Source organism: Euwallacea similis, chromosome 6 (assembly GCF_039881205.1).
Source record: "Euwallacea similis isolate ESF13 chromosome 6, ESF131.1, whole genome shotgun sequence".
Lineage (NCBI taxonomy): Eukaryota > Metazoa > Arthropoda > Insecta > Coleoptera > Curculionidae > Euwallacea > Euwallacea similis.
This window is the reverse complement of record NC_089614.1, coordinates 1,278,634-1,291,255: the sequence shown is the minus strand read 5'-3', so window position 1 is coordinate 1,291,255 and position 12,622 is coordinate 1,278,634. Positions and strand designations below refer to the sequence as shown.

The 12,622-nt window shown below is 36.9% G+C and overlaps 1 protein-coding gene across 3 annotated transcripts in view; it reads right to left on the bottom strand.

Moving 5' to 3' along the window:
- LOC136409417 (chondroadherin-like) overlaps nt 1-12,622 on the bottom strand; it is a 121,771-nt gene that overhangs the window by 54,828 nt on the left and 54,321 nt on the right. Inside the window, exons 1-2 of one of the 3 annotated variants that reach the window (XM_066390897.1) lie at nt 7,800-7,851; nt 7,486-7,557 (exon numbers count right to left, since the gene is read on the bottom strand). The exons of 1 other annotated variant lie outside the window; for it this stretch is intronic. The gene's annotated coding sequence lies outside the window, so the exon portion shown is untranslated. Of the gene's footprint in view, nt 1-7,485; nt 7,558-7,799; nt 7,852-12,622 lie in introns of those variants that run through there. One more of the 3 variants, XM_066390898.1, reaches the window with a different exon arrangement.

Sequence of the window (12,622 nt, the reverse complement as noted above, 5' to 3'; positions counted from 1 at the left end):
TGTACCTAAATGAAACCGATTCGCGATATCCTAATTAAATTTGAAAACTCATTACCGAGTGTAACTGTTAATTAAGCATAACACAATGTTACAATATTTGCTGAGATAAACTTCATCATAAATTTCGCAAATTTTAACAATCAGTTAATTTATAATCATATGCTTAATTAACAATTGCAGAACACTTTCGACAAACTGTATTTTTCAAATGAAGCGCAATCATCTTACCCGCCACTTCCAGCAGTAAAGTTGATCCTCAAGAGAGACACTTAGGAGTAGTTAGCACTCCATAATTTCAAGTAAATATGTCTCAACATCTGTGGGAGATGCGAAGGAAATTTTAATGGATCTTGATAGAAATGAAGCAATTCAAAAGAAACTCCCTTTTTATGATATTCAATTTGCTGTCATATGAGCATTGAGCGAGGCAATTTAGGTCACCTCCAATAATTGGAACTCAAACGGGAATTCCGACGTTCAAATACAACCCTTTGCTTTGATGTTTCGTTGTCCCGAAAATCAACTTCATTTCACCCTGATTCCACAGTAATAATAATCATAATACCGCAATAGATAAGGCCGTCAACTGCATGATAGTTTGCTTTTGAATGCCGCATTATATTTACATAAAGCCGGGCATCAAGAAAACCAGAAAATAGAGAGAACTCGTACGGAACCCAATTATTTCAAATACGAGTAAAGCTCCGTCAGAATGGGGCGTCCAATTAGCTAAACATCAGTTCATATAATAAACTGGGGGGTGAGTATGCTACACCGGGGACAAACTATCGCATGAAGGGGCGCATCTTTATCCTCCCAGATGAGAGTGGAGGCAACTCGGATGTGAAGAGGGACGAGCTAAAGAAAACTTCTTAATTTTTAAATGTAGGTTGAGAATTTAAGTAAAGGCCCTTTTAAGCGCTTGTTTTTGGTTGATTGCTGTTAACTGATGACGACTAACTTACAGTAAAACTTCTTAAACGTGCAGCAATAAAATTACGAACTCTAACTACGTAAGTACGTCCCCAGCCATGTTAACATAGTTTCTACATGCTTGTCTATCCGGACTCGGTTCGCTAATTACATTTCCATAATTCGGTTAATATGCAAATTGCAAAACCCTTTTACCTCGTAAATATGATACTTTGTGGCTGTCCGAAGCGACAGCCTGGCTGCAACCGTAATAAAAACAGCCATAAACGTGATATGTGTCAAACACTGCCAGGTTTATATCTTCAGAGTGGTACATCACTGTTTTCCGATTTTTAGTGGATTTATACGAGGTTTTAATGGGATATACACGCGAAATGAAAGTTGAGAGGGATTTGGTTCGTCACTTCAGTCTTAAAATAAAAACTCGTATTTTCATAGAAAAGAAATTCTGGCTATAATGGTGGCTGCTATTCCCGTAGAGTTCGCAGAGCAGTGCAGAGCCGGCCGGGAGCTATCGACTGCACACGATCAGTCAAGAGGCAAGTCAGGACTTGTCACCCATTCGTGAAGGATGAAGGAAGCTAAACAGGTGTGGTTCTGCACTTTGGTTCTTGAACTGCGGGCACCAATTTTAGTAGGGACAAAAATTTTTAGATAAACACGTAAGTAGTGTAGTATTTTGATTATCAGTTGAAACGGCGAAGAAACCTCTTACCAGCACACGTCAAAGGAATTCAGAACACAGGCGTAACAAAAACTATATTTTTTGAATTATTATAAAATATAAGTTTAGTAGGTACATGTTATTTTTTTAATTAAAATTAAATAGAGGTTTCATCATTCTCATCATTAGTGGAGTCACTATCTATGCTCGGTTGGATAATTATTGAGGCAACAGGAGGTGAGACATGATACTCTTTTTCTTTTTAAATAACATGAGTTGCTCAGTTTTTCCGCACTATGTTGCCTAATTCACTTATCATCTGTTGAATATTGTCCAAAACTGCTCCGCTTAAAATTGGTGACTTATTTATCTTTCGTAATCCTCTCCCCTTTCGAGGGAAGATCTGGCGGTAAATTGGAACTTTAGACCTAAGCGCGAAATATGATAATTTTCCAAAATTTCAAAAAACGAGTTTTTGACAAAACTACATATGTTCCAACATCTGAAACGTCATAAAAGTTTTTATCAAATAAGATTGTGCTGAGGAAAATCGGCCATCCGGAAAGTGCTTTTTCGTATGGAGATCCAGCGGAAAACTCGAATTTTAGCTGCATACACGAAATGCAAAGTTTTCCGGCTATCACTATCGAAAAGAGCATCGAATTGTCTATCAAATGACATATCACTTGGAAATATCAGTTATCTGAAAGTATATTTTTCGTGAGCAAACCCGGAAGAAAACTCCAGTTTGAAAATAGACAACACACAAATCAGAATGTCGTTGTCTTTGAACTTTATTGCCAGAATTAAAGAAAATTTGTTAACAAATCAATACAGATCCTTTAAAGCCGGATCCGTATATATGGGAATCTACACTTTAGCTATATCAAATGTACTAGATGTGAGAATGTGAAGAATCAAATCTTTGAGAACGGCAGTCGCAAAATTAAAATATTTTGAATTCATTAATGCGTTTTTATAGTCATTAATCGTGCAATTGTGTGGATAATTGCACTTGTGCAAATTACCGAATAATTCGGGTGTCAGCATGGTAATAAAAAAACCAACATTAGATATGAAGCGTATTTGATAAATTTGGCTTAGAGCTAAATACTAAATAACAGATTCGGAGAGTAATTTTCTTAATGCAAGTGGAGGTTTTAACTATCAGATCTTATCAATGGCCTTATCCCAAGTTAACCTTCATGAATCTTTTACCGTGTAATCTTCGGCCATTTCACTCGTCACTTCCGATTTATTTATCCTGTTTCCAGGCCATATTCTTGTTCCGGTCCCTTCTATCTGTCCTCTTATCACTTCCCTTTCGATTACCGCTATACCCCATTTCGACTGCCTATATGAGATACTCTACAGACTACTCCCCTATGGACATCGGCAAATTTTAAATCTATTTTGGGATTCGGTCTCATAGAAAACAAATAATCTGGATTTAGCTAATTTCTTTTAAAAGTAATGGAAGTGGAGGTTTGAAATTTGTTGCGTCCATTGGGAAGGCTTCCAGAATGTCTCAAGTCTGGCCCACATCGGGTATCATGGGAATCGAAGGGGAAGTGATAAGGACGGTAGTAGAATAGGAATATGGGTCGGAAAGGGTGACAAATCTACCGGAAGCGATGGCTGGAAGGGCTCCAACACTGGGATGCGTCTGGACTCGTTTGTTTTCACGCTAATTGGGCCAAGTTTTTAAAGAAAATAAACTTACAAGAAAGAACGGCAATTTTGCTCAACTTCTCCGGAATTGTGTTTATCAGGTGATATATATTAAGGCAACTGCCATGTCGACATATTGAGGGGAGAAAAGAATATTTACTCCAATTTGTCAAGGAATATTATCCTGGGAATCGTGTCATGTATGCTGTCTATATTAAAAAAATCGAAATATTAGATATATAGGGTATTTCCTAAGCACGGTGCGTAACTTCAGGATAAAACTTCGTAAGGTATTTAAAGAAAAAGACTTCCTCTAAACATGTTGCTAGTTCCTAACTTAAATTCCAAGATATAGGATGTTGAAAATTTAAGCAAAATATATTATTATTTGAAATAAATTTGAAACAGTCAATGCCAGGTCCTTATAATTTTGCAGTTATTCTACATTGGTATAGAGCTGCATTTTTAGCATAAAGTCAATGTTTATCTGTCGCCAGTGGCGTGAGTCAGTCGATGCATCTGAGTCATTTGAGCTTTAGTGAAGTAATTAATTTTCGAATTTTACTATTTTAACCACAGTTTTGATTCTCAATTTATAGTTAGCAAAATGCTAACAATCTCGATGCCAAAAAAGTAACTAAGATAAAAAATGCATGCAATACTTATCTCTTATTTTTGTTGTAGCGGAACTAAGTAAATAAGTTTTTTTTTTAAGAATAGGTTAGTATTAAGCAAAAAAAAAAACCAGAAGACCATTTTTTGTAGTAAAATGCTAGGAGAGTCCGAAAATAATAAAAATGTTTGAAAAATCCACTGGTGTTCTGCATCTTATGACGAAAACATTGACCGACTCACGTCTAACTACGCCACTGGCGGCAGACAAAAATTGACTTTATACTAAAAATGTAGCTCTGTATCAACGAACAAAACCTGAAAATTTTTAAAAACCTTGCAATGGCTCTTACGAATTTAATTGAAATTATAATATATTTTTTTAAATTTCCAACACACAGGATGTTCCGAGATAATCTAAGACTTTCCGGTCACACGTTTATAGGAACCTTTTTTCTTTAAATACCATAAGAAATTGACCCTGAAGTTACGGGCCGTACTTCAGAAACACCCTGTACTTTACTTAACTCTATTTGCTTATCGATTTTCAAGATGAATGTGTACTTAGTTCTTCATAGCAGAAAATTAACATACTGAACAAAGACCGCTAGGACTAACTCCTTTGAAACTATGGAATGTGTTTGACGGTGCCATCACCAGCTAAAGCCATAGACTTTCGCATGATTTATGACCCGATAAATTTCAATTCAACTAACTTTTCAATTCAGCGGCCTATAGCCTTTATCTGATGGAATAGTTCGGCATAAATATCGGGAGATTAACAAGTAACATTCGAGGGATAATATCAGTTTTGGAGGCAAGCGATCGATAAATGGCTGCATTTTCAACTCAAACAGAACTTCACACGTTGCGTAAATTTATATTGAACTCCGATATGAATTAACTACCGATAGCAAATGGAAATATTCATAGGTCGTGTCAGCCAAATAAGCTCTTCTTGCATTAATAAACCTCCTTTATTACAGCAAGAACTTCGTCAAACTTCATATTATAGTGTAAGCGAAATAAATTCCCTGGAGTTAAAGGAAACTCCAAATCCCTAGCTTCGTATAGCTGAAATACAAAACCCCGTAATTAATAAGTAATAGTTGGGCCTTCTTTAAAGTTTAGGTTTCCTAATTTAGGTCATCTGGAGAAGGGTTTAATTAGGTTCAGAAATAATTTAAGAGAGATTAGTAATTCCGACTTCCGAGAATGCTTAATACTGTTGTAGAGATGGCGTTTAACCTGGATCTAGAAAGATAGACTGTGAACTGAAGCTCACACAATGAGACGAATATAATCAACAATTTAAATTAGTCTAAAAGTTGACCAAGAAAATGGAAAAGTTTAGCGCGGATGAACGTAAATGTAGGACAAGTTAATGATAAGTCCGTAAAAGGTCTAGAGCGTTCCCGTAGAAATGAAAAGAGAACGTTGAGCAACCGGCGATGTGCGTTTCTATTTATTAAATTCATCTGGCATGTACGTATACTAACTAGATCGTGCTGCGCCTGTGCGAAGACATGCGCACATGCGGGAGGTACTCTTGAAGGAAAAAAAAAGAGAGCCACAAGCAAACGTCAACTGGTACTATGGTGGAACCACCCAAAGTTTCCTCAATTTCAGGGAAGAGCTCAGGGTATCACAACTTCGCCATGAATACGTCCTATATAATTAATATAGCCAGAAATGTTCGAAAGTGGAAAACTTTGGACCATAAATGTAGTAGGAAAAGTTAATGACAAGTCCGCAAAAGGCTGCTGCCATTAACTTTTCCTGAGTCGGGTTCGCCGGGTTGCCCAGCATCCTCTTTCGGTTTCTGTTTGAACGCTCTATCTCTTCTGTCCATTTGCCATTAACTTTTTCTACACAGGTGAAGAAATTCAATTCAGTTTAGATTACGATTGGATGAGGAACTTCCTATTCCATACTAGTTTCCCTCCAAGGGTGAATTTAAGTCAGTACTAGCTCTATACTTTATAGCTTTTCTCCTGATACAAAGTTCAAAAAATTGCTTTCTTAAGATCAATTCAGATTACTCGAAACCAGGAAATTTTCTCTTTTCTCTTCACTTAGCGATTATTTTGTCATTAGTCAACATTCAGTGCTTTTCCTGTTTAAAAAATCTTGAAAATTGCCTTCGTAGGATAAGTTCAAATTACTGAAAATCTGGGAAAATTTTTGTATTTATTCACCTAATATGTTTAGGTATTTAGGTTGTACTCTACAGGTGTTATTAGTTCAAGTGAAATCATAGGGATTGTACAAGTGAGAAAAATATTGTACAAGGTTTAATATGCCTCCGATAAAGACCAACGAAGTGGGTTGTGAGGCTAAAGATTGAAGTGGGCGGAATCAATCCAGTGTTCCTAACGTTTCAAAATTTTTGCTAATATAGGTTCTGGTTATGGATTATTCTTTGTTTTTCTTTATTTATATGCATTACCGCTCTTTGCTCTAATATTTTAAAAAAATTCGATCGTCCCGGAGAAAGCAAAATCCATACTAATCTAAAAATCGAAGTGGTGACGTCGACTGAACGGGCCGGCCCAGTAGGCGGAGTCAGTTCAATGTTACCAGATCTCTCGCTGTTTCAAAATGTTTATTAATATGTGTTCAGGTGATGGATTAATCGTTTTTTTTTCATTTATTTACATTTCTTCATTTTGCTCTGATACTTTTAAAAACTTTCATCGCTGCGAAGGAAGCTAAATCGATACTAATCCAAACATTGAGGTGGAGACATCGGACGGACTGACTCCGCCCACGTCAGCCGCTGGTCTCTGAGCCCACTTCGTTGGTCCTTGTCGGAGTCACATTAAAACTTGTGCGATCTTTCTCCCATTTGCACAATCCCTATGTTTCCACTTGAACTGATGATACCTGTATATTTCTTATTTATGAAAAACACTTTAAATTAATATTCTCAGCATCTCGAAAACCCTCAAATCCCATGCTGTTTGGGTCATGAAATATACTCCACTTGATAAAACAAGCCATTTAACAGCACCGAAAACATATATCTTGAAACTGCACTTATGCTGCTGTGAAAAATGTATTAAAGCTGCAGCTCTTGGGCATTTTTATTCTGGCTCCGTTTTGAAGGTGCTATTTATAACCCTTATGACATTAATAATTTCTCAAAATCGATACAGATATATAAGTAGTCTGAAACTGCTATTGATTACATTTTAAATTGCCCTATATTGAGATTTAATGGAAATCATATTATCCACTTTTAAAATTTCTGTCGAAAATTCCGGGAATTAGTGTTAAATTTAGCGTCCGTTTGCCAGGCTAAGTCGCATAATTTATTTAAATAAGCGAAATATGCCTGCCAGCCATATTCGGTTTATTTCAATGCCCCTAAAATATTTCCATTATTAAATAACATGGCGAGCGTGGAGAAATGGATATATTTCGCTAGGTTTTTTTTTTATTACTTTTAGTTGAGATTGGGTCACTGATGCTGTAGCGTCAGCTAAATAATTGGGCTATTACGTATGTTTGGACAGTTATCGTGTCCTTATGAGGCAACGCATCCTCTCGAGGAAAGTGATAATTGGTAATCATCAATTTGAATTTTCCGGGACGCAATTTACCTTATCTTCATGCCAAAAGAGTCAGTAGATGGTCATTGCTTCAGTTGCCTGACTTTGAGTTTCATGGTGGATCTGAAACCAACAGAGAAACAATGTAGAATTGAGGGCTCCTAATTGATAATTCTGCAAACCAAATATTCATATTTAATTTAACATCAATGCCATATTTTGTTGGGATGTCCTATAAAACGTTTCATTGTGGTTAAGGCTTTAAAATTGATTTTAACAGTTAAAGCATATGCATATGTCAACCTTAAAATAAATTTGAATCAAATAAATGAAACCAAATTTGATTTATTCTGGAAACAATTCACCGTATCATCATGCCGAAAGAGTTAGCAGACGATCATGGCTTCAGTTGCCTGCTCATGACAGTTCTAAAATCAATAGAGAAATAACATAGGATTAAGAGCTCCTAAAGAGTCCATCAAATGTGGTGCAGGAAAGTAAATGCTAATTTGACAGAGACGCTCTTTTGTTTTCTATTTGTTGTTTGTCCTTTGTTTGTTTATCAACTATATGTCATTTTGGGAGTTGAATGTTTGTCATTTATCGTTATGGAGTCGTGTACGATTGAACAACGAATTAAAGTTATTCAAGAGCACTATTAAAATAGTGTAAAAATAAGAAATACGTTTAGCGCACACGTGATTTTCCCTGTCGGCATAACTCTCCAAATCGGAGCACAATCGGTCGTTTAGTGCACAAATTTGAATCAACTGGTTCGGTTAATGATCTGCCAGAGTAGTAAACGAAAAAGTGTTCGTATACCAGAAAATATCGCTGCTATGCAAGAAAGTGTCAAGGACGATCCAAAATTGAGTGTAACTCGTCGATCGCAAGAATTGGGCATTTTATTCGCCAGTTTAAGCCGTATTATTCATCAAGACTTGAGTTTACATGCATCAAGATTCAATTAACACAAGAATTCAAGCCAGCAGATCATTTTACCCGTCGTGTTTTCTCGGATGGGCTCATTGAACATCGTGCAATTGATGCCACTTTTTCATCAAAAATCATCTTTAGCGATGAAGCGCACTTCACGTTAAATGGGACGGTAAATAAGCAAAATTGTCACATTTAGGTCAGTAAGAATCGTAAAGAATATCGAGAACAACCGATGCATCCTCCAAAAGTAACTGTCTGGTGTGGATTGTTGCCGAAAAGAATCATTGGTCCTCATTTCTTTGAAAGTGATGATGGAAATGCGATCACTGTGAATTCTGACCGATACCGTGCCATGATAGGTAATTATTTTTTTCCGAAAATTATCATATCGACATAAAGAACCTTTACTTTCAACAAGACGGTGCGACATGCCATATAATGCGTGCAAATATTGAGTTGTTGCAGTCGAAATTTGGTCAACGCGTAATTTCGCGAAATGGAAATGTGTCTTGGCCTGCTGGTTCATACGATTTAATACCTCTCGACTTTTTTGTGGAATTTTTTTAAAATTAAAATGTACGTCAGCCATCCAGCTACCATCCAAGACTTTAAATACAACATTATTGCCGAGATAAATGTAATTAAAAGGACCACGTTGGAAAATGTCATTGAAAATTTCGACCATCGTATTGACGTCTGTAAAACAAGACGTGGTGAATATTTGAGTGATATTATTTTTCTTTAATAAATAACACAGATCAATGTTCAAAATAAAACAATAAATTGAATTGGATCGATATTCTTTATATTTTTAATTTGCTTTTACTTTTCTGCATCTATTTTGGCGGACCCTTTACTTTGTTTAACTGGCACAGAAAATTTTCCTATTGCATTCACTTTAGTGCCAATACCATATTTTGTTGGGATGTCCTATAAAACGTTTTATTGTTGCCACGGCTTTAAAATTTATTTTAACCGGGAAAGTCTATGCATATGTCACCCTTAAAATATGGGCAATGAATCAGAAGCGGGAAACAAAAGTGTAAAATTGAATTGTTTGTTTTGTGATTTTAACTGAAATGTGGTTATTTACAAGCGATTACAAAAGCTGAATGGATTATTGAAGTAAATGCTGCGAAAGCCGGTGCGTTAAATATTTGAAAGGGGAAATTACATTGCAAACACTCCTTGGTCTTGGATTGATTTGACGTCGCGAAAACTCCACTTTCTGTATTAAGGAAGCTTGTTAAGTAAAAAAAAACTTTTTCTGCCATTTTGTTTGTTCTCACATACGAGTGGCGGTTGTCGGAGCGGTGGAATTGCACAATATTCTCAGATAAAAGTAACTGAGAATAACATTTGCCCTTTACTACGGGCTCGGACGAAAACGCTTGTTAAAAAAAAATGAACCGTCCACCTCAAACGTATAGAGCACGCTTAAAAAACGCGACAAAACGAGAAATAGAGCTTGTCGAGATAAGGATCAGCAACATTGCGCACTAATAAAATTTTACCGTTGAGCCAGTTAGAGGCTCATTAATCATATTCTCTCCCACTTCTAGACAGGAATCGAATTCGAGACATGAAAACTATTATTTGGTAATTCTCGTAATGGCGAAACAGGAATGGCGTGACGATGAGAATAACAAAAATTCGCGTGCAGTTTTGTGTACGGCAGCTTTTCGTGCATTGCCCAATCGGGCCGTTGTAATGAATACTAAAACTAAAATAGACCGGCTAATAGGAGTCCCTGCATTCCAGTTTAGTCGTCCAAAAAGTCGATTTCATACTGTCAATGTGTTTTTTTTGCCCGTTTGAGGCCGGTTAATGAAGCCTCTAAACGAGCAAATGTGACGTTTATTAAAGGGCGGAATGATCATGAATTTTATCCTCGAGAGGGAAATAAAGTTGAAGAAACCCATAACACCAAAATATTAATTTCGCCGTACTTTCGAACCAATTATTGTTGGCAAATAATGGTCACGAACACAACAGACTACGACAGGTATTGAAAACAATAATTCTGCGGTTCGCTGACCACAATATTGAAGTACTTTTAGGTCCGCAACTGCCAAATGGAACCTCTGTAATTCAATTTTGCCCGCAATGTAAAATTGGGATTAGAGAATAATTTTTGATCGGTCATGTGTTAAATGGATTATTCACGGGCACATTGGGTAAAAGTGTAGCGGATGAATGAGTATTAAATATTATGAATCGGCGGTTTTCTAGAGAGGGGCGAAGAAGAGGAAAAATCACATGAAATGCCATATAAGGCAAAAATCGTTTTTTAAAGGCGATACACGATGATTTATTATTAAATGATACGGTGTTAATGCATTATAAAATGATTGTCATTATCATAATGACGATATAAGTGGCTCCTAATGTGTTGTGTTTTCGGCATTGAATAGCGCTGGTATGTTGTATTGTTTGGCGGCGCTGAAAAATTGAATTAAACCGCGCTATTTTTTTAACCGTCTGGGATCCAATACTCATTTGCCTCACACACCCTGTATATGGAGTAGCTTGAAACACGTGTTGACTCTTTGATCATATAGAATGTAAATTATCGCCACTTGTAGGATCTCGACATTACCAATTTAAGCAAAAAAGAACAGCTGTTTACCATACTTAAATGCGCCGATGGGAAGGCGGGAAGGTGGTGTAAGATCGTGTACAGGTGTCGCCAGTTCAAGTGGAAACATAGGGATTATGTAAGTGGAAGAAGGACCGCATAAGGTTTAATATGCCTCCGACAAAGACGAACGAAGTGGGTTGCGAGGATAGCGGCTGACGTGGGCGTAATCAATCCGATCAACGCTCCTCTTCGATGTTTAGATTAGTATCGATTTCGCTGCCTTCGCGGCGATGAAAATTTTTAGATATATCAGAGCAAAAAGCAGCGATGTATATAAATTAAAAAAAAAGATTAGTTCATTAACTAACATTACTAAAACTTATTTGGTTAAAAATTCTGAAGCGGTGAGAAATTTGGTGACACTAGATTGGCCCCGCCCACTGGGTTGGCCTGTCCGGCCGAGGTCTCCACCTCATTCTTTAAATTAATATCGATTTTGCTGCCTTTGGGGCGATGGAAATTTTTAAAAGTATTATAGCAAAATGCAGCAATGTAAATAAATCAAATAAAAACGATTCATCCATCACCTGAACTCATATTAGTAAAAATTTTGAAACAGTAAGAGATCTGGTAACATCGAACTGACTCCGCCTTCTGGTCCGACCCGTTCCACTTCGATGTTTAAATTAATATGGATTTTTCTGTTTCCGCGGCGATGAAAATTGAAAAAAATATCAGAGCAAAAACCAACAACATAAATAAATAAATAAAAAGGATTGATTCATCACTAGAAGTTATATTTTTTAATATTCTGAAAGGGTGAGAGATTTGGTAACACCGGACTGGCTCCGCCCACGTTAACCGTTAGCCTCGGAATCTGCGTTAGTGGTAGAAAAAAGGTTCATCGCAAACGTACGTACACGGGAAGATGTCTAAATTTACCTTTCTGCCTGGGAAGTTACCGAAATTGTAGAAGAAAACCTTTGTCTCTTCAACAGTGTGCTTCCAATTAGGAAATATTGCTCCCTCCCATTTTGACAAACAAATTTCGCATAAAAAGTTCCTTTTTTCATGTCGGTCCTTCTCATTAAATCCAATGGAGAGTAACGAGAGAAACTCGATATTCTTTAATACAGCAACAAAGCGTTGTCCTGCGTTGGAGAGGTAAAACCAGAACAAAATGTAGCCCGTGTGCTCTTATAATAGCAGAACGACGTCGCTGAATTTCCCACTTGAGAGTAAAAGCCCAGATATTTTATTACCGCATGAAATTTTTATTTTATGTTCTTTTAAGGAAAAATGATGTTGGATGCATATAAGGACATGCCATTTATGGCTGCATTTCGCGAAAACAAATTTATATTAACGACCGTTGAGAAGGAAAAGTGGGTTTAGGCCTTGGGCTTGGGACTTACACTTGATATGGATATTTCGTGGTTTGAAGCGCACTTTTATCGCTAAATCAACAGTGTGCAAGTGACACCGACGTGGCAAACCCGCAAAAATAGGATGCAGCCCCATATCTGCGCCCTGGTCGATAAATTTATTTTCTGAATACAGCCAGCCAGAGAATATGGCATTAAAAATTTTTTATTACCTTGGCTCGCATCCTGATTCTTTCCATAAATCAACACTGACGACAGCCGAGTCCTTCCGATAAAACGAGCA